This window comes from Mytilus trossulus, chromosome 9, assembly GCF_036588685.1.
Source record: "Mytilus trossulus isolate FHL-02 chromosome 9, PNRI_Mtr1.1.1.hap1, whole genome shotgun sequence".
Lineage (NCBI taxonomy): Eukaryota > Metazoa > Mollusca > Bivalvia > Mytilida > Mytilidae > Mytilus > Mytilus trossulus.
The window spans coordinates 25,465,873-25,488,443 of NC_086381.1; the positions used below are offsets into that span (position 1 = coordinate 25,465,873).

General features: G+C 29.9%; 1 protein-coding gene across 5 annotated transcripts in view; it reads left to right on the forward strand.

Annotated features, from left to right (window-relative positions):
• Positions 1 to 22,571, forward strand: part of LOC134685375 (zinc finger E-box-binding homeobox 2-like) — a 47,775-nt gene that overhangs the window by 889 nt on the left and 24,315 nt on the right. For 2 of the 5 annotated variants that reach the window (XM_063545082.1, XM_063545083.1), the window contains exon 2: positions 552 to 646. The gene's annotated coding sequence lies outside the window, so the exon portion shown is untranslated. Of the gene's footprint in view, positions 1 to 551; positions 647 to 13,390; positions 13,539 to 16,714; positions 16,962 to 18,545; positions 18,624 to 22,571 lie in introns of those variants that run through there. The other 3 variants (XM_063545084.1, XM_063545085.1, XM_063545087.1) reach the window with 3 other exon arrangements.

Below are 22,571 nucleotides of genomic sequence, written 5' to 3' on the forward strand. Positions count from 1 at the left end.
CTAATAAAAGAATGAAAAGAAATATTCAGTTGACAATTTCTAATGTCACATCAAGGCACTCAATGTCAAACTTATATGACTTTTAGATTGAATGATTTATTTAGCTTTAAAAGATTAAAAGAAAAGTGACATAACAATTTTTGTTTAGATTATTTACAAGTTGGGATCCCTGACACCAGTTTTATATTATTGTTTATAAACATGTACTAATTGAAGTACTTTTAAACAACTGAAGTCCTTGTTAAACACTGTTTAGAACCTATATCTTCTCTGTTTTATTGGAGGCTGGAAAATATCCAAAACACATTTATATATATATAGCAATTTTAAGGAACTAATTTTGTAGATTTTATAGCTTTAATATATTATTGTGAATAAAATGTATACTAGTGCAAATAATGAAATTCATTATTAGCATGATTAGGAAATATGTCATTTAATTTTGAAGCTACAAAAAATAATTTTCAAACAAAAAAATGAAAATTCAATTCAATTGAAATTTGGTTAAAATGATATCATTGTTAATTTAATTCCTCTGTCTATTTCATTAGGTTTATAAGAAGAGTAACTGAAGTCAATAGTAAAGAACATCAAGTGAAACAGCTCGCATCAAAAAGGCAGCATCAAAGTTTTTGTACTTCTGAAGGTAAGTGAAAAAGATAATATGTTTGAAACTTCTTTTTTTTCACAACCTTTTTTTAAATTTGGAAACCATGCTGATCACATTGATTTTATTTGTTAGATTGGTGACAACACGATTATAGTTCTTTTGAAATGTACAATTATACCATTGTAAAGTATGCATAAACTGTGTCTTTGAAATGAGACAATATATGTTGTTGTACATACATATTTGATAAAAATGTGGGCAAGACATAAAATATTGTTAAGTATAAGTTTTCAGACAACAATAATTGAAAATCAAATAAAACATATATAAGGATCATTGATCAGATGGAGTTATATTGAACCAGCTTTTCCTTTTTATAAAGGAAAGCTAACTGTCATGAGTATTTTAAAAGATTTTTTTTTAGATTCATTTGAATTTTTTGCAATATGAGGGCTTTCCAGTCCAAGAGTGGGACTTATCAAGATCATGTTCACAGGAGTTCGTATTGTTTAAAAGTGAAAGTACATATTATAAATTTGTGTAATGCATAGCTACTGCTTATTTTCACTCACAGTTGCTTTTTTTTAAGATAAACAATTTTAAATACAAACTACATAGAACCAACGTGTAAGTTATGTCAGAGTTATAGTAACTAAATATATGAAGATCTGGTATGAGTGCCAATGAGACAACTCTCCATCCAAGTTAACATGTGTTCCTGCAAGTTATGTCAGACCCCAGTTACTGTTAACATGTGATACTGCTAGATCTCATGGTAGACCCTAGAAACTGTTAACAAGTGTTCCTGCAATCTCATGTCAGACCCTAGAAACTGTTAACAAGTGTTCCTGCAAGATTTGGAAAATTAAAACGGATAAGGCCCAGATGTCTGCAAAAATGATGCATTACACATCCCTACATGTCCAAGGAACATCACTTTTATTACAAGTAAAGAACTCAAACCTTATGTCAGATCATCATAAACATTTGTTTTAGAGACCCTGACAATATAATTAAGGCTTATAATATAGCATTGTAAAGGATAGAACAGCATTGTCATTCATGTCATTGTTAGGAACGTTCACTATATATATAATACAAATTATGGAAGATCTTTGTTTTCATTTTAAGTACTTTAGATAATTTATATTCAAAATTTTAGTAAATTTGTCCAAAAAATATTTTATTTTTTAAAATAAAATACACTTTAATTTAATTTTAATGACATATGTAAATAAATTTATAAAATATGCATGAAGTTCAAATAATGGTCATATAAATGATTCACAAAAATATCATGAATCATTTATTTCATTGCTAGTGACTTTTTCCATTATTTTATAAGAAATAGAATATTATAGCTATAATTGAGAAACTAGAACAGATGGGAGCTGCAACTGTGGTCTTTTTTATTGATATACCCAAAAAGTAATTAGAATTTTACACTCAAGTATAATATCCACTAGCTTTTGTTATGGTGTATGAAATTTGTCATATATTATTGTTCAAAATGAAATGATCTGAATTAATAAAACATAAATTAGAAATTTTCAATAGTGTTTATGTGTGTATAGATGATGAGATGTTTGCTTTACTAAATGTTGACCTGCAGTGGTCAGTGTTTAAGGGTAGGACACCCCGGTCAGAGGGTCAGTCTTTATAGGAGTTACAGTGGCAGGTGCCCCATCCTATCCAATCAATAAAAGGAAACTGTATTTAATTGTAATAAAATGGGTGTATGTCTATATCTCAAAGCCATGTTATTTCTAAACTTGATTTATTCCGATTCCTTTGTGTCGGGTCTTTCAGCCACATAATTAGTCTTGCATAAATCGTCAGAGCGTAAATGTTTGATTACAAGCCTTATGTATAATCAGATGAGAAATAATATAGAAACCCTGACAGATTTGTGATAAGTTTTTGATGTCTTTGTTTAATTACATTTATCCTGAGTACAGCATTTAGAAATAGGTGTCCAGATGGCCTGGTACGTGACAATGTATCTCTGTCCTCCTGGAGTTTCCAGCATGGAAAGTCTATATTTGTAATGATGATGCTGTATTATAAAGTGGCTGATTCTATTCACAGACTTTTATCATAATTGATAAATATGGATGTGGAAATTTGAAAAGGCTGCAGGCAGGTTAAAATACAACATGCTTGCTATAGTAATTATTACTTCTAAATATCCAACCTCATTATTTTTTTCTGTTTATCTTAAAATGGAAAAATGAAAGGGAAATTCCTCTTCATATTTTTAGATAAAAGGGCTTTATAAAATTGTTGGTTTTCTACCTTTGGTATTGCTGGATATTCAATTTGATAAGGTTCCTTTTGATTTAAAATGTTTAATTTTTTAGCTGAAAAATAACCTTTAGCAATTAATCTGTCTTGAATATCCATGACTAAGTTAAATCATAGCTGCAATTGTCCTTTCGAATGTTGGCTTTATTCTTTTACACTTGTTTTGTCAATCATCATTCTGTCATTACATAACTAAGGTCATTTGACCACACTTTTCTTTCTGAGACCATTTATGAACAAAAGCAGATGTATGTACCTCAATAAGACAGAAACAAAACACTAATAAATAATAATAAAAAAAAAAAAAAAAATAGATGTCAGTCTACATAATGTCTTATGTCTAGAAAAATTGACCAATTCTGAACTTCTGATAAGCTTTTCGTTATTAAAAAATAAAAATAAATGGAAAGAGAAGAGACTGCATGTTATTCAGTTGAATAGGAAAAAAATGAATTTTATTTTTGATAGATCTTTTGTTCGTAACCCTTAAAGTAAAAGACAAAAAAATTGTGTTTTTTTTCTTCTTTTTTATCGAATATCCTTGAAAATATTTCTGGTACAAGTAGCAATCTCAGTGACCTAATGATGTCATTACTTTCTAAAGCCTAAAGCTTTAACCATTGTGTTAACTGTTGAATGTAATTTGTATGTGCAAGGTCAAGAAAACCTTAGACCAATTCTTCCCCCAGGAGACCAAGGTATTTATTGAAGTTTTATATTGATAATAATGACACTGCAGATACACTTTCATTGCACATTAAACATAATGATTAGGTTTCTGTGGAGATGGGTTGAAAAGGTGAAATGTTATAATTGCATAGTAAATGTAAAAGATCAGATATGGCCAGGTCAGTCATGCCATGCAGGTAATATCATTTCAAATTTTGTAAGCATTTGTCGTCACTAATCTGGTACAAAATTTCAAATTATAAATCAGGATTAATTCCTTTTGATGATAAATTTGAAAAATTCAACTTTTAGTTTTCTTAATTCATTTTCAAACTTTGCGCTTTTTTTTACAACCAAATTAAGTCCCTCTCTGATGAACTAAGGGTATCAGGGAAAAGGATATTTGTTTCTAATTAATCCAGAGTCAGGCTTAGTTTGTTGAAGATCAGGCAGCATAGAATTTTATGAAAATATTGAAAAGACCAAAATATATACTTTTTAAGATGACAAAATTTGTGATCAAATGTTTCATTAATTTGAAAAATATAATAACGGTTACAGTATTCGCTACTAAAGCCTTTCTGTGACTTTCAGATGAAGAACAGCTATCAGTATCTTCCTTTACTTTCGTTTCGGAATATTGTGTTTTCAATTCACGTACCATAATTTGTGTACTTTAATTTTATTAGACACAGAACTTATATTTAAAAGATGTTGTATCTTTGCTCTTGTTTAAAACTCTAAGGTATACATACTTTTAAAATACAATGTTACAGAAAATGATACCAAACATCATTTTTAAAAACATCATTGCAACTGTTATGTTGTGTTGTCAATTATTTGTAGTGTAAACATATATTCTACAGAAACTGTAGTTTAATTGTGTCACTTTAAATTAAAAAACCCAAAAAACAATTTTCTCAAGGTTCTTACTAAAACAATAAACACAAAACCAGTTTTATTTGGAAAACAAAATTTTTTGAATGCACTTATATCTCCAATTCAAAACGTGTTTTTCCATAAAAAACCTTTTAATTTGAGAAAGAAATTTATTCAGAAAGTTGTAAAGTATACTCTTCCTTGTTGTGAGAATTAGCACAAATAACAGGAAATGCAATCTTGGCGTAATCGGCGTAAATGATACCAAAACGGTATTTGTATATGACCTTGCATTTCGTTATCAAAAATAGGTAAAAAATCAGTTTACCTAATGTATTGTTATCATTAAGGTATGATTCATATCTAGAATAAATGGAATAATAAAAGTAAACATTATACCATTTGTTTAGAAACAACTAATTTGGAATAAATAAGAATTGAAACGTCTAAATGCAATTAAAGACATGTGATAGAGTTTATTTGGTAGCAATCTTTCATTGATTAAAGATTAAACTCTTAATGAACAAAACATTTTTCTGTGAATAGTGTTAAATTTGGAATTTCCAAAACTGATGAAAATAGATGCGTAGATAAATCTGAAGATGTCAGATTGTTAGATATATAGGTTAAAAGGAATTAAGGATGGGAACAAACATTAAGTACACAAGGATCTACATGTATCTTTTATATTGGTTTAGAACGCCAAATAATTTAAATTTATAATTTTAATCCTGATATTAGAATTGGATGTCTTATATTATAATTACTATTTAGCAATGCTTTTCCTTTATTCAGTAAATATTTTTCTTCATACCGTCAATTTCAATACAAATTGATGTTGGCTCCTAAAAAATGTTCCCAAATTATATTAGGACTTAATTTAGGAAATGCTGCTGCGAATCTGACGCAGCCTAGAGAATATTGTAAGAGACTCTTCCTTCTTCTCATTTTCAGAAACAACTTAACCACATAGTTGATAATTGCAGCATAAAGCTACTTGCTGCCCCTGACAAATTGACTGATTGATTGTGGTGCTTTTCCCCCAACACATTGACATAGACCATCAAAAACAAGGTTTCCCTTAATTTATAGCGCTACATTTATAATGCATTCTATAATAGAAGATTAGCGCTGTTATAAAAATTATAGCACAAATGGTATATGGGTGCTTTAAGTTAACTCCTTAATGGAGAACATGTATTATTGTCCTCTTTTAGTGACTCTATCCTTAGGGCCCCATTCACTACTAAGAGCTCCTAGTCCAGACTGCCTAGATCTAATATGGTTCACAGGCTAATAACAATAGGCTGTTGAACAAATTGTCTGATCAGACCTCAATGGACATTCTATTGAAGCCTTTGTCAATTTGAGGGTTTTTTTCCACTTCGGATTATAGAGAACTTCAAACTTGCATATAAGCAAAGATTAAATGTAGTTAAAAAACATTTATAATGTAACTGAACTGAACTCTGAATTTCATGATGTCGAAACAAAGGTGATAATTTCTAAGTAGGAATTGAATATAAGTATGTCTTAGAATTTCAAAGATATATTGAATTTTACATTGGCAATATATAAAAGAGGCAAACTTTGTTACTAGAGGCTTCTTGCCTATTATAAATTAATAGGGCCAATATGCAGTAAACAACTTCCAAGGATAAAGACTTATTTATTGTATTTTAATTGGATCAGTGTTTCATAGGAATCAGGAAATGCTTTTAATACCTAAGTTTAAAAGTCATGAACTTTGAGGACTGTTCTGTTATGGTACTTTAATACTGCAATAACAAGAGGCATTTATATCATAGTTATCCATATACCCTGAAAGCAGAACATTAAAATGATACACAAGATAAGAGTAATAAATGAATTGTAAATAGGAAATTATGGATCGGAACCAAATCACAAGGAGACCTGTGATTGAAAAATCTAAATTATCAGATATTTATTCAGTATTAACATGAAAATTTATATTGCACTTCCCCATTTTCCAGGTGACTAGTGCAGGCATAATAACATTATAGAGATTATCTTAGATAAAAGGAACTATTGTTTAATTTAATCACTGGATCATCTGCTTGATAGATTAAACACAAACATCACATAGGTACTGCTCTTTGAAATTCTATGACATACTCATAAAACTCAATTCCCACTTGGATATAGCAACCTTTGTTTTTCCAATCATGGAAATTGGAGTTCAGTTATATATAAATCCTTTAAAAAATGGTGCCAAGTATCTGAGCATTTTCATTGGATCAATAGGTCAACTGGCATATTCATGAAATAGGTTTAAAAGTCCAGTACAGTTACTGTGTACTTATAATTGCTTACATCCACTTAATTGACACTCTGGTGGACTGTAGTGGACTGTAACGTCTCATTGGCAATCATACCACATTGACACATTTTTACACTGGATACTCAATAAATCATTCAATGGTTCCAGGTTTTAACTTTAAAGTATTATTGGAAAGGTGCTAAAAATTGGAGATGACTTGGTTGATAAAAGTTAAAAGTACAAGAAGGTTGGTAACAGATCATGTATGGTGAGTGTTGCTGACCTATTTTGGACCTACTTGTGACCATTTGGCATATAGACTATATAAAGTCAGTTTACCTTGTAGATATAAAAAGCTGATATTTTTCATACAATTAAAGAATCAGTAGTACCTGAGACTAAAAGTTAAGTGATTAAAATATTACATTTAAATAAAAGGGAATATTTCACATTACCCTCAAGTGCAGCAGTACTGGTGTTTCTCAGAAAGGGAAACAACTGCTTCCAATCAAATTGTTTGATTTTATGAAAAGGGCAATTCTAGAGAATTTGAAAGTAGTCCAAAGTTTTTCATATTTTATCACAGACAAAGAATTATCCCAGAATTCCAAGACCTTAATTAATTTTCTACAAATTTATCATGTTTGCAAATAAAAGAGTTTGAAACCAACTTTGATATTTGTTTATGTACACACGATCTCTATAGACTTCTATAAGTAGCCATAAAACCTGTTACCTCAAATTAAATAATCAACCAATGAATTGTGTCCTATAGGACAACCATTCTACTAGATACTAAACCTTGTTTTATTCTTTGTATAGGCAGTTGCCGGTTATTAAACCCATTTATGACGATAGGAATATACCAGTAATTAACCATTCCTAAACTCATAAATTTCTATTCTATTGATTTTTACACAAAGTTGACTCATTTTCAGTATAAATTTTAGGATTTTGAACAACGGATAACATTGATTTACATACGTTCTGATTACAATAAATATGTTTTTGTTCACATAACACAAATTCTGCATGATGGTACATAATGCGTTATAAATTACGATTTTGAGCATGAATTATTTTGAAAATATTGATTTTGTTAAATTGAAAAGATACAGATTTTGTTTTTGTAATTTTGCAGCAAAAAATATTTAATATAAGAGAAATCGGGTTCAATATTTTATAAAGTGTCAAGGATTTATGTCATTTGTCATGGAAATAAAATTTGTTTTTGGAATTGGTGTAATTTTTCCTTTGAAACCTTTGTCATGTGACAAAGAAAGTATATATAATTTGTGACAGTTGTAACATGTAGTAGAATAATTGGAAATACTGGCTGTCTTTTTTTTTTGGTGTAATGTTAAGCAATTACCAATCAATCAATAGTTCTTAAAAGAAAATGTTGTGACTTTCTTCTTTAATTATCCATAGTTTAATTTTTTTGAAATTTTTCAAACTTTTATGCAAAAATTGCATGTGGGTAGAAATGTTCTGGTACATTGAGTTTTGATTAGTTATGCCCCTTTTACTAAACAAAATTGGCAGATAAGATGTTGTTATCTCAACTCTCATTTAATTGCAACCAAGCCTGACTCAGCCAGGAGACATGCATCAGAAGGATGATCAAATAAAAAAATTTAAAAGTCTAACTTAAATATCATATTCATTGCATTGCTATATAGTCACTAGCATATTCAAACCTCAATCCATGATAGCAGTGTAAAAGTTCTTCTAAGTGAACAGTTCTAGTTAGTTTGGTCAAGGTAGGAAGATAGATGCAACATTTGGTATTTGAAGGCTGCTGGTTGATTCCGATTATTTTTTTAGAAAATTATCACAATACCATCAGAATGGAGACACACATATATATATTTTTGTTTCCAACTACAGTTATTCTTGAAAACATTCTGAAATAGAGAAAAGAAAGAATTATCTTTTTTTCCATTATTTGACAAATTGTCCTTCACAAATGATTTTGTTGAAATCATAGAAATTTGCATAATATGTATTCTCAACTTCTAATGACTTTGTGTCTAAATACGGATGTTATACAGAATAATATATGGATTTGTAATTAAGTTTAGAAATATATGTATAAACACTTGAGTGGTTTAGAATCAATCTAGAACTAATGATAGAAGGAAACACAGATTAACTGCATCGGTCAATAATAGAAATGTATGTGCTTTATATTAGAGGCTTCAGATAGGATGTAACATACAACTGTAATTTAAAGTAGTGATAAAAGACTTAAGGGGTTAGCATCACCAAGACAGCAAACTAACAATACAAGATTACAGCTATATAAAAAGAAGATATGGTATGGTTGCCAATGAGACAACTATCCACAAAAGACCAAAATGACCTATAGCTCATTTTATGGTATACTATTAATAGCATGTCTTAATCTTGGACATAGACAGAGGGATCTAGAAATTATTAGACACAAAGAATAAAACTTTTGATAGCCAAAGACTTACTTAAGGGGACTCCAGTCATGCTTCAGTGATTCCCTATGTAACTAACCAAATTTTTCCCACAAAAGGAGGAGGGGGCTGGCCCCACAGGCCCCACTGGATCCACCTATGATGTGAGACATATCTGTGTCAATAGAATTAATGAAAATTAATATGTATTTCTTAATTGTTCATTTAAAGTCCTGAAGTTCATTGCATTAAGGGACGACATCAAAAGTTCAATGTAGGATAAAAAACTTAATTCAGATAGTTTTTTTAATGACCCCCCTACCCCCTTCTAAACTTAATTGGGGAAAAATTTATTGACCCATATGGATATATGTAAAATCGATGTAGGATAAACAAAACTTGCAGCAAGTTTTACCCCCCCCCCCCCCCCACCCCCAAACTATTTGAATTAAGTTTTTTATCCTTCATTGATCTTTTGATGTCGTCCCTAACACAGCCAGTGTCTCCCTTGGGATCACCTGAGTATAATCTTGGGTTGAATGTGATTATATCTTGTGTATTTGGTCATTGCCCTACCCAGGCAGTATCCCCCATGGGATCCCCTGAGTATAAACTCAGGCTGGATGTTATTATATCTTATAACTGTATTTGGTCATTGCCCTACCCAGGCAGTATCCCCCTTGGGATCCCCTGAGTATAAACTCAGGCTGGATATTATTATATCTTATGTATTTGGTCATTGCCATACCCAACCAGTATTCCCCTTGGGACCCCCTGAGGATAAACTGAGGCTGGGTGTTTCTAATATCTGACATATATGAAATATATCTGTTATCTATTGATTTTTACAGTACTTAATGGATTCATTGTGATCTCTTTCACAATTCTAATCAGAAACGTAGGTTTATGATTGTTAAGTAAACAACGGAACACAAAATACAGCAGGACGCTATCTTAAACAATTACTTTTCGCACATTCTGCAAACAAGTGATATTTATTTCATATTTGTTACTATGGCATGTTATTGCATCTTGAAATTTTAGATGGAATTTGACATGTAAATTTTACAAATTTAGTTTGTAATGAATTGATAAACTTTCACCATCGTCATCCGCGGGCTTGTGAAATTTCATGCATATTGCTACAATTACAAGTTAAAGACATTGATTTTCTTGGGGATTCCGTTAATTTACGGTACATGTCAAATGATAGAAGTTTGTTTAATTTCCACTCCTGCTTGAAATATCAATCAATTGTTTCTTTATAAACCTCCTAAGAAAGCATACTCTGACTTTTGCAGTTGTCACATAGAGTCACTTAATGGAGTAAGAGGTTCATTTCTACATTTATATTGAAATCATAACAGCCTATTCTAATTGAAAAATGCTGCTATAACTGAAGTAACGATATTTGGTCATATTGTCATGCTGATCCCCTAGGACATAACATGCTCAATAACATTATAATGCAATATTGTATTGCTCTTTATTACTTAAATAGTAATAAGGGGAGATACTTTAAAAAGTAACTTGGTATTTGTTTAGCCTTACATTTTAACCTTTGGATTGAAAAGTTAGTCTTAGGCATTGAGTCAGTAACTTCATGATTCTGTAAGGCAACCTATAATATCCAGAAGTACTGTACTTGCTATTATAACTTCCAGTCAGAGTATATAGTACTTATAGACCATACTTCCAGAAGAACCCTACTGGTCCATACTATCAGAAGTACAGTATTGGTCCATGCTTACAGAAGTACAGTACTGGTCCATGCTCTCAGAAGTACAGTACTGGTCCCTATTTCCAGAAGTACAGTACTAGTCCATACTTACAGAAGTACTAAACTGTTACAAATTGTCAGTTACATCCTTATTTGGGTTATTGTCCACAAATGACACACATGACTTTTTTTTCTTCTTTTTTTTTAATATTCTCTTGGATCTTAATTAATGTGTGAATGATTGCTACTACTTTTGCTGATAATTTTGATGTAATATGTTTGCCAGGTGAGTCATTTTGGTTGCTTGGTGCCTCTAGTTGGAATATTTCTTTTACCAATTATCATTAAATCACTTATTTGTTTACATTATGATGACTTAGATGCAATTTTAACTATGAAATGAAAGTGCAAGAAAATGAGAAAACATCATGAAATTTGCTGCGACTGATTAAGGCCTATGTTATAATAAAACATGAATGAGAATTTATAGCTATTGTCTTCCTGCTGAACAGGTCTATAGAGACAAATATGATGTAATAAACTGGGATTTTTTGTTAGTTTATATGGTTTTGATAAATATTCAGATGGTTGTAAAGGGGCAGATAACTCCTAAGAGATTGAAATCAACAAAATGTAGAATTTACATTGGGAGGATTTTATTTCACTTTCAGTTAATTTGATGTTCATTTAATGTTCTTCAGTTGAGCCTAACTCCCACATGATATATGGAAAAGCTTTCTTTTTAACCCCCTCTGTTGACAGAATAAGCATATCCATACAAGGAAGAGAAAAGGGTACCAAAGGTCAAAAAGAGGTCTTGTCAAATTTTGAATTTACCACAATTTTCTATTTATCATTCATTGAGCTACTGAAACTATATAGATTAAAAGCAATGTGTACAATTAAATTACAAACTTCATGTCAAATTAAAAATTGAATTATGTTACATTTTGATATTGGAAATATCTCGTTATTCTTTACAACATTATATCACTATGGATGTAATTGAAGAAGTGAATTTTATTTTGATTTTTCAAATGACTTTTAATCTGTTAGTGTGATGCAATCGTTTGTGGTGATTTTTTGCCAATTAATTGTTGTTAATGATTTGTAAACAGCATGAAATGGCAGGAAAATGTGTATGCTTTGTATGCAGTTATGCAGCCTCATTAAAAATGTTGTTTTGTCCTGACTGAATGTGACATAAAGGGGATAGTGGTGTTGTATTATCTACTTTATGCTAATGTACATGACAAAAACATACATTGTGCACATGAAGCACAATATTTAATAATTGATACAGATAGCTGTTTATTTCACTTATAATTATGTCTTCTTTGTAAAAAGAAATGACTATAAAAGGTAGATAATTTCTTATCTATAAATTGCTTTATTGATAATAATATTCAGGAATAATTTAAAAGAGAGCAACTTTGTATCCATAGATTACTTTGATAATTTTTAGAATTGAGATTTCTTCATATCCTTACATTATTTTAATTTTAATGGAATAAACTTTAAGGGAGATAACTTCAAATCTACAAATTGCTTGAATAATTCTTCAGGAATAATTTTAAAGGGAGGTCACTCCATTTCAATAAACCAGTTTATTAAATCTTTAGGAAAAATGTAAAAGCAAGATAGATTTCTGATAATGGTCATTATGGATAGTGATTATTAAAATCATAACTTTCTACAGACAGTTAATTCACTTTAGATTTTCTCCTTACATTAAGTGCATTGAAGACAGATCTTTTTAATACCAACACTATATTTCGGATAGAAGTTAATTAGTACTGACAAGTTTTCTTCTTTTGAAAAATATTTTTCAAATACCTAGACATATGTAGTAAGAAAACATTTCTTCCTTTGTGATCTAATAGCTACAAACCAGTAAACAAATGCTGAGATGGTAATTGATACTACCAGTCATTCAAGTAATTAAACCAATTATTGAATAGTAATTCAAAATCCTGGAAAATTGAAAAAGTAAATATTGTCAGATATGGAAACTATCTATTGTGCCCATTTGGAGGTCATGTATCTACATTTCCCATTTTAAAGCTTTCTTCTACATTTACTTTGATTATTGTCAAGCTTTTCTTTATTCCACATTGTTGACATGGATTTATCTGATGGCTCAACAACTGTCACTGTTTTACAATACTATCATGTTACTTGATTAGGAATTGACAGTTTGTCTTGTCTTATGTAACTTCTCTTCCTGTCATTTCCCTAAGAATAAAGTTGTTACTTCAAGTGCAAGGTTGACATACATATCTTATATAACATTATCAGATAAAGGTATACCCTACAAAATGTCTACTCCAAACAAAAGGCCTGTTTTCCTTGGTGTTTGCTTTATCTATTTATATAGGGAATCAAGTGTTCCCCTCTTCTTATAATCTGTATGCATAGTTTATTCATATACAAATATTAGTGTAGAGTGGCTTATATTTGTATAACTGGCTAGAGAAAGGGTTAAAACATTTGATGTGTGGCTTATATTTGTATAACTGGTCATAGAAAAGGTTCCAACTCATTTGAAATAGATTTACAGTATACATGTACCTTGAAAGGTGACCTAATCGCTGCTGAATCACTAGAGTTGAATATATTTTATGTTGGATTTTACAGATTCTTAATCAAGTAAGTTTTAAATTGTTCAATATTGTCCTTTGGTCTTTGTGGATAGTGGTCCATTTACCACATCTGCTTACTTAATACTTTGTTATATTTGAAAATAAGTAAATTCAGAACTGATGAGCAAGTATTTTTAGTGCAACTGCCTAATATATAGGACTTACAATGTTCTTAAAAAGTTTGCTTTACATAAAGAATAAATAATCCTAACTAAAAATACCACAATACATTCAAGTAAAACATACAACAGCAATTATTCATTTTAATTTTTGATGTTGAGTATTTATGAGGAACCAAGGAACCTGGGATTTTTTAAGGTGGATCTGAATGGTTACATAATTTATTTCTGTTTCTATTTATCTTTTCTGTATCTCTTCTTAAAATGATAATTGTATGGTTTGAGGTCCAATGGTTTACCTTTTCTCTTGAGAGATTTGTAGTTCTCACCAGTTTTACTGTGATTCACGTTATGTAATATTTATAATGATTTGGTAGAATATTTATCATTAATCAGTCAAAAGTCACAGAACATTGTGCATTTCTTGTAGATGTAATTGTAGGTCTTCGTAATACTGTTTGACTTTTATGTACTTTAAACTAGGAAGGACGCTACAAACTTGCTTTATTTATATTGTAGATATTTAAATTTCAAATTGTAAATGTCAAAACAAATTTGAGGAACTGAGGAACTGGGAATTTGTTTATGATGCCACAATAAAGGGTGGATCTATCCACATTTAACATTCATATAAGGACAGTTTATTGGATGAAAAAAACATGGTGATAGTTATATTGTATGTTTAAATTCAACAACGCATATAATGCTTTAAATTTAGATACTATAAATTATTTATAGCTGAATTAAAAAGAATTTGGAAACATAGAAGATAGTTATTAATTTAAAGATCCCCTTGGTTTCTTTATACACTTTTTATATATGAAGGTCCCAACTAATTTTGAGGTATTTGAATAGTTTGAATACAAAAAGTGTTTGTACACATTTTTGGATTTATTTAATTTTTTGTTAGAGAGCTATTATTATAGAAAACTGCAATTCCTTAAGAATCAGATATGATTTATGCTGATTATTCTTTTCTTAAATTTATGAAAAATGTTGGAATTTCAGAAGCAATCTGCCTACGTTTAATGCAAATATTTTACTACCATCAGTTTAACTTTAATTTGTGTGAAAAATTTGCATAAATGTATTTGCAATAAAAGAGGAAATTGAGGAAATAACTGAGCTTTAAGTTAAAATATGATTATAGAAATTGAAGCTCTATAGTTTTTGTTTCATTGGAATCGGAGTGATGTGTTATATAACTTTTATTAGTATAAAGACAAAATTAAATTGCTTTCTCTTCTAATTTTACTGCAAGCTGAACAATATCACAAAATAGGAATATTTGGGGAATTAAAGTGAAGAAATAATTACGATAACATTTTGCAGTAAATATACAAAAAAATCAATTTCACGCTGTGCCAAGGAAAAAAAAGTTAACGAAGACAATAATATTTTGGGAAAACCCCAGCATTAATAAAGGGAATGGAAAAATTGTATTGAAACAATAATTTAAGTACAAATTTCATTAAGTTGATTTATGTTTATTGTGTTGAAATGTAAATATTTTGACAATTCAGTAACTGCTTTATTCCATATAAGGTTTGAATTGTAAAAGTTTTAGGTATTCACACTGATTTGGTCAATTTCCTGTTTGAGATATCTAGTGCTAAGTCTTGACATGCATTAATTTCAATTTAAAAGATTTTCATTTAATCCATAAATCTTTGACTATTGACCTTTTCTTTATACCAGCTTCTATTGACTGCTGTGATTCCAAATAGGAAAATATCAATTTATCTTCAATACATACATCTTTCATACTGATTTGGCAATTTTTTAGCAATTAAAATTTTTTTCAAAGTACTTTTAAAGCAATGTGTATTTAGTTTTTAAAAGTCTTTTTACATTTTAACGAATCACTGCTGTTAAATTGATTTTGTAGCTTAACTGCTTGGATTCCTTGCCTTTGTTGCATAATTGCAAACATTATGTATAAAACCTATCAATATCCGTTCATACATATTGAATTTATTCTCTTAATTTCTTCTCTCGATGATGCAAATTTACTATTATTACTAAAGAAGTTGTGAGTGCGATGAAACAAGCCATTTACATCCCACGGTGAGTGAATTATACATTGTAATATATATTCTCTTTCTTGATAACTATTGATCTAACATTGTAACTGAAAATTTATTTCCTATTATTCAAATGAAGAAAAGCCATTAAAATCCAATCACTATTCATTTATTATATATTGAATGTTTTGATTGTGAGAGAATAGATGATATTTTTTTTTTTTATCAGAAACAGAGTTGCTTCCCTTTTCATTTAGTTATAGTGGTTAGATAGTACTTATTAAATGAAGAAATTGATCAATTGATCAAAATTACATAAAAGATTTAGAAGGTAAGTCATACTTTTAATTATGGATATTGAAATTAAATTGATTCTTGAAAATAAACTTATTTGTCATAAAATGTGTATTGATTGTTACACAATGTGTTTATAGTAATTACTTAATACATACTCATTTACCATATATAGGAAAATACTTTGTTTAATTGGCAAAATATATTGGAAAAAGTAATTAAATTTTGGTGATAATCAGAAATAGCTTCATGTTTCTAATAATGACATAAATAGAATAGACTATTTTAAGAGTTGTATAGTGAATGCCTTGAAAATATATTCTACTAGACTTTTTTTTCAAAGGTTAAGTTTCTTTGTTTGGAAATTTGAAGAAAAAAAGAATATCTGAATATTAATTATTTTGGCCTGTAGCCAGTAAGCTAGCTGCTGATAATTATAATCAGCTTAATAAAGAAATATAATCTTGTCAGGCTGAACTCACTTTCAAACACTCCATAAAGTCAGAATCAAACATAATTAAATATATTTTAATATGCTGTCACAAATGTAACAATAAAACAAATGAATTGAAACCACTTATCATGGCTTTGAGGGACAAATGGAGAATTATCCATGTATAAGATGGAACGTATCAGGTTTAGAATCAATGAATGGAGAACATCTGCCTATGTTTTTGCTAAATAAATTTTAAGAAATGAATTTATACCCCTTAGGGAAATATAAGTAAAAAAAAGTTGTCGGTTAAAAACACCTGTCCCGTCAAACATCTTTGTCTCTATTCCTCACCTGTCTAAGAATTATACATTTAAAGATACAGTGTATGTTTTATATAACACACTTCAATGGATAAACAAGTTAGACTTTTTTGTATTAATTGATAGCTTTTCTATTAAGTGTCAGTAAGGTTAATTTGAGTGACAACAATTGATTTGTTTGGTTCAAGGTTTTAATGTTTTATTAGACCTGGAAGAAGGGACCACATATCTAGAAAGGTAAGCTCTTGCTTTTCATTCAGTTATTTTTGGCTACCGTAAATTTAAAAAATCATTCTAAAGATCACAAAGGCGACATTTGTTACCCCTTAAATTTGAAATAAATTCTTGAATTTTGTCTTATTTAATTACTTTTTCGGCTTCAAACTTTCAGTCTTAAATAAAATCTTAAAAAGTATCAGAATAGTCTCATTTTGAGATCTTTTCATTTACAGTACATTTGTACTAAAACAGTTTTAAAAATAAACACATATGAAAAATGTAGCAACTTTTTTCTCAAAAGATAAATAAATAAAAACTGAAAAACTAAGAAATTAGGAGCCTATGAAGTGTTTTCAAAATTTACACTTTTGAAGTGTTCATACTATTTGTAATACAAAAATGCATATATCATAACAGTTGACCATTGCCTTAGTATCATATCACTTAATTGAGGAATATCTGTTCCCTCAAGCAAAATTGCTTGTTTAAGAGTCAAAATAGCAGTAAAATTTAGGTAAAAATAAACACATATTATCTTTATGTACATGTATTAGGAACCTTGGATAATTTGAGTACACCATTATTAGGTCCAGAGAATAAACTGACCTGTGATTTTAAAAAGAACCATTAATCTAAAGTGTTAATGCAGAATTTGTATTGCAACCAGAATGTTTTGGGTTTGCACAGCCAATGGGAGGTAACACATGGAATAAAACTAATAAGGGAGAATTGATTGGAAAAGGAAAATAGAAGTGGAATTAAATGTACTTCACTGAAAAGCTTGAAAACACATTGCAGTGAAACTCTGCATAGATGCATAATAGTTACTTAAAGAAATGATCAGTTTCATTGATTGTAAGTCCAAAGATTAACAACAATTTATACTGATGAAGGTAACTGTTCTTACAGTTTGATTGTAGACTGTGACCAGATGTCTTTTCTTGTTTTGGTTGCTGTCTTATATTCATATACTCTACAATATCCTATATTTTCCCGGACCATGAATTACAAAATCTAATTGTTTAAATCTCACCTTAAAACATTTGTACATGTTCTACTTATTTTTGGCTTAAAGAAAATAGTAAAAAAACAGAGTAGGTTAGGTCTATTTTACATTTAATTAATATAAGGAGGGATATTAATGATTATAATCCCCTATCTCTGAATTGATAGATATTGTTTTGTCATGCCATGGTTTACCTTTATATATAGGTAATTTGAATAAGACTCAAGCGTTTTATTTTACTGAAAGATGATTTTGCAGGTTATAATAGTCTATTTCCTGTTTATTCTTTGGATATATCATTGATTTACCTTATAGGGCTTTTATCATATTGTAAATAGATTCTGATATTTATTTTATGTCTCAATGAATTCGATGAAATAAAATCCCTTTCAAAACCTCTTTTCTCCTTAACCAGGTAAGAAAGAACTATCTACCTGTATTATAATACTATATAATAGCTGGCAATATCCTGTGTGTATGTCAAACAAGGATTGAAGTGTTTACTTACAATGAGCATCCGGTCGTTCTTAAATCATTTCAATATATACCGCGATATGTAGATTAAAAGTGGGGTTGGTCGCGTATATTTGATTTGACCTATTGCTAAACAAAGTCACAAGCTTTATTCATAGTAAGGAAATAGGCGCTTACATTAAGATATGTATGCATTACAGGTATATATATAGATCAATTTTCCTTCTGTCGTCAGGTAATAAACGGTATATTTATCTTAATCACATGATCAAATTATTTGTTCAGGGACATTTCATTATATAAATATCAATTTTGTATAATTTTTATTGAAATCATAAAATGGTTATTACGCTTTCCTGTGAAGTTGATATTAAAACCAATGGGTCGCGTGGTCTCTTTTTTAATGTACTGTTAAACAGTAGAGTTACACATTAAAAAAAGAGTCATTATCTAAATTTTAATTTACCGTCTTTGAAATGTATCAATAGTAAGATGGCTGTAACTAAAATTTTGGCCTACTAAGTTAAACACAGACAGGATTATGGATAAGACCTATTGAGCAATAAATGCAAAATATGTTATGAATTTGAAAAATTTGTAATTTTTAGAAAATTTGAGTTTTCGTCCATATATTTTGAATAAAGATATAGATAGAACCTATTATTAATTTAATGACAATAATACAACTTTTAAGATAACTTTAGATTGCTTTTCACTATTATCACTAAGTAAAAATAGTTCCAGGCTAAAATGAGGAAATTTAAAATTTTTGCTGCCATTATCTCTCTGTCAATAACTTGCATGTCCTTAGAATCAAAATTTATTCAGTTTGGCTACAAAAGATTGTGATTTTCTCCTATAATCTATGGGGTATAAATATATGCAGTTTATTCCATAATAAACAAATGAATGCAATTCCATCTAACAGCTGGTAAGGTCAGAGGTTAAGTTGATGATAGATTCAGAATTTGATTAAATTTCTTCGTTTTTCCATATTTGTCTTGGGAATTCTAAATTCTTGGGCAGTTAATTTAGATTGAATGAATCAATGAAATAAGTTCATTTCTTTAATATTATAAGATTAAGATAATTTGCTTTATATTTGAATTATAGCTGTCATCTCTTACTTTAATTATAAATACACAAGATTTATACAAAGAAATATTTGAAAAATGATTGTCATCAAGCTGTAAGTTTCTGACATGATAAAAGAAATTAGAAAGATTTCATGTTTCTGGTATACTTTAAATGGAACAGGACTGTTCTGCAAATGCTGTTTTAGTGGGATATTTATTTTCACTGAACTAGAATAAATTTTGTAAAAGGGTGATGAAGCCTTCCCCTGGGTGAGGGATTATTTATATGTTGAAGACCCATTTGTGGCCTTCAGCTGTTTTCTGCTCTTGAGTTATTTTGTTGTCTCTAAGACACATTCCCTGTTTCCATTCTCAATTTTATTTGATTGTATTTTAAACAGAAAGAGACTGAAAAACTGCAAAGGAAAGGTCAATTCTACATTGATAACATCTACTCTCTGTGACCACTAAGTAAAGTAAATCTTATCTTGCCAATGAATTTCTATCCTGTAAATTGTGTCGTACACATGAACAAATAACTCCCCTCTTCAACTATGATGGTCAACCATTGTTTCCTACCATGGTCAACCGTGCTTCAACCATTGCTCCCTAACATGATCAATCATTGCTTTCTACCATGTTCAATCGTGCTTCAACCATTGCTCCCTAACATGATCAATCATTGCTTTCTACCATGGTCAACCATGCTTCAACAATTGCTCCCTACCATGGTCAACCATTGCTTCCTACAATCTTTAAGTGGTAGTCGAGTTGACCATTGAGCTTGGTCAACCATGGTCACAAAAGTGGAAAACCATGGTATTAAGCACATCCCACCATGATTAGTGATGGTGACCATTGTTAGTGATAGTGACCATGGTAATCAATGGTTAGTGATTGTGACCATGGTTATCAATGGTTAGTGATAGTGACCATGGTTATCAATGGTTAGTGATGGCAACCATGGTTATCAATGGTTAGTGATGGTGACCATGGTTATCAATGGTTAGTGGTGGTGACCATGGTTATCAATGGTTAGTGGTTGTGACCATGGTTATCAATGGGTAGTGATGGTGACCATGGTTATCAATGGTTATCAATGGTTAGTGATGGTGACCATGGTTATCAATGGTTATCAATGGTTAGTGATGGTGACCATGGTTATCAATGGTTAGTGGTTGTGACCATGGGTATCAATGGTTAGTGATAGTGACCATGGTTATCAATGGTGATTGATAGTGACCATGGTTATCGACGGTTAGTGATGGTGACCATGGTTATCAATGGTTAGTGGTTGTGACCATGGTTATCAATGGTTAGTGATAGTGACCATGGTTATCAATGGTGTGTAATGGTGACCATGACTATCTATGGTTAGTGATGGTGACCATGGTTATCAATAGTTTGTGATGGTGACCATGGTTATCAATGGTTAGTGATGGTGGCCATGGTTATTATTGGTTAGTGATAGTGACCATGGTCAACAATTGTTGCATTTTGACAGGTCAGGTATGAGATATAGTTAGGTTTAGGCTTAAGATGAGTTAAGTATACCCTATATATATGTTTTTGGCCCAAAATAAAAGTAGTAGAAATTACAACATTAATATACAATGTACTTGCAAATTTCATTACTTTAGATTTAAAACATTTTTTAACAGAGTACACAGAAACTCTTTAAGACAGAAAAAAATACCAAGAAAGATTTAAATGTATTATTTATGAAGGAGTATACTTTATTGAAATTTATTGACTTACAGAATCGTTCTGTTAAAATTTTGTTAAAGGCATTTACAAGCATTTTTTTCTTTCTTTTCTCCACTTTTTGTTGCAACCAGTATTACAAAAAATATATCAACTTTTAAACTTCTAGAATATATACCTCTTTTATTAAGTTCAGAAATCATATGAGAGTTCTTTTGATCTTTTACTTTCTGTAAAAATGGTTTAGAGTTTATCATATTTAAACGTTTCAATGCAAAACAGAGTAATTGCCCTTAACTGTTCTTAGGTTTCCATTCAAAACAAAGTTATTGCCCTTAACTAATCTTTACAAAAAAGGAAGGTGCAGTTATCATTATCAGCTGTGCTGTTTTATTAAAATTTTCTATCACTTAGTTGGATTCTGTGCTCTTTTAGTGCTTAAATCCAATTAAACCATTCTCAGATCATGCACTGAATTGTAAGAATATGTTTCAGCTTAAGATGAATAAGCTAATGTGAACTGCTTTATTTGAAATCTTGACAAATAAAATACAATGCAAAGTTAGAATCACTGCTTGAAGAGATTCCAATAAAATCATTCATCAACTTGGTGACATGTTTAAACTTTAAGTAAATAACCTAGCTCGCTTAAGATTTCAATGACTTTGTGCAGATTTCCAAAATTTGATTTGTCAGTTATGTAACCTTAAATAATTAGCATTAGATCCACACAATGTGGCAGTTTTCTACATAAAACTTAACCATATTACACAAGTACAGTTTCTATTCAGGTTAGCCTTATTAAATTTGAACGGTTACGGAGATTCACGGAATCCAGATGAATGTCCAATTACATAATTGTATTGGTGATAATATAGATTTAGGGTTTTTCCGTAGTTTTACGTATTCATTAAACATAAATAGATGAAACCTTAAAATTATTGATAGATAAGGAATTGTGTGAATGTTGGAATTAAGGATTGCAGTACAGTGTGAACTAATATAAGATGTTTGTCTGTGAAATATTATAGTAGATTGACCAGATTCTAGTGGTAAATCCATTAGCCTCATATTAATTTAGTTTTAGGGGTTAAGATTGCACAAAGTGCAAAATTAAATCACTATAGTCACTGGTGTAGTTAAATATATTTCAGCCTTCTTCATTGCATATTTAATGTCAGTACACACAACATAGTGCTGTGAGTGAACTTTTGTTAGGTCTTTTGAAAGTCTGTGTAAGATAATTTAATATTGATATTATTATACTACAATATTAAATTTACAAAATTATTTTATGTTTGCTACCATATATGTCAAGAAAAGCTTTTGTTGTTTAAAGAAATACACAAGTCACAGAAATTAGTGCAT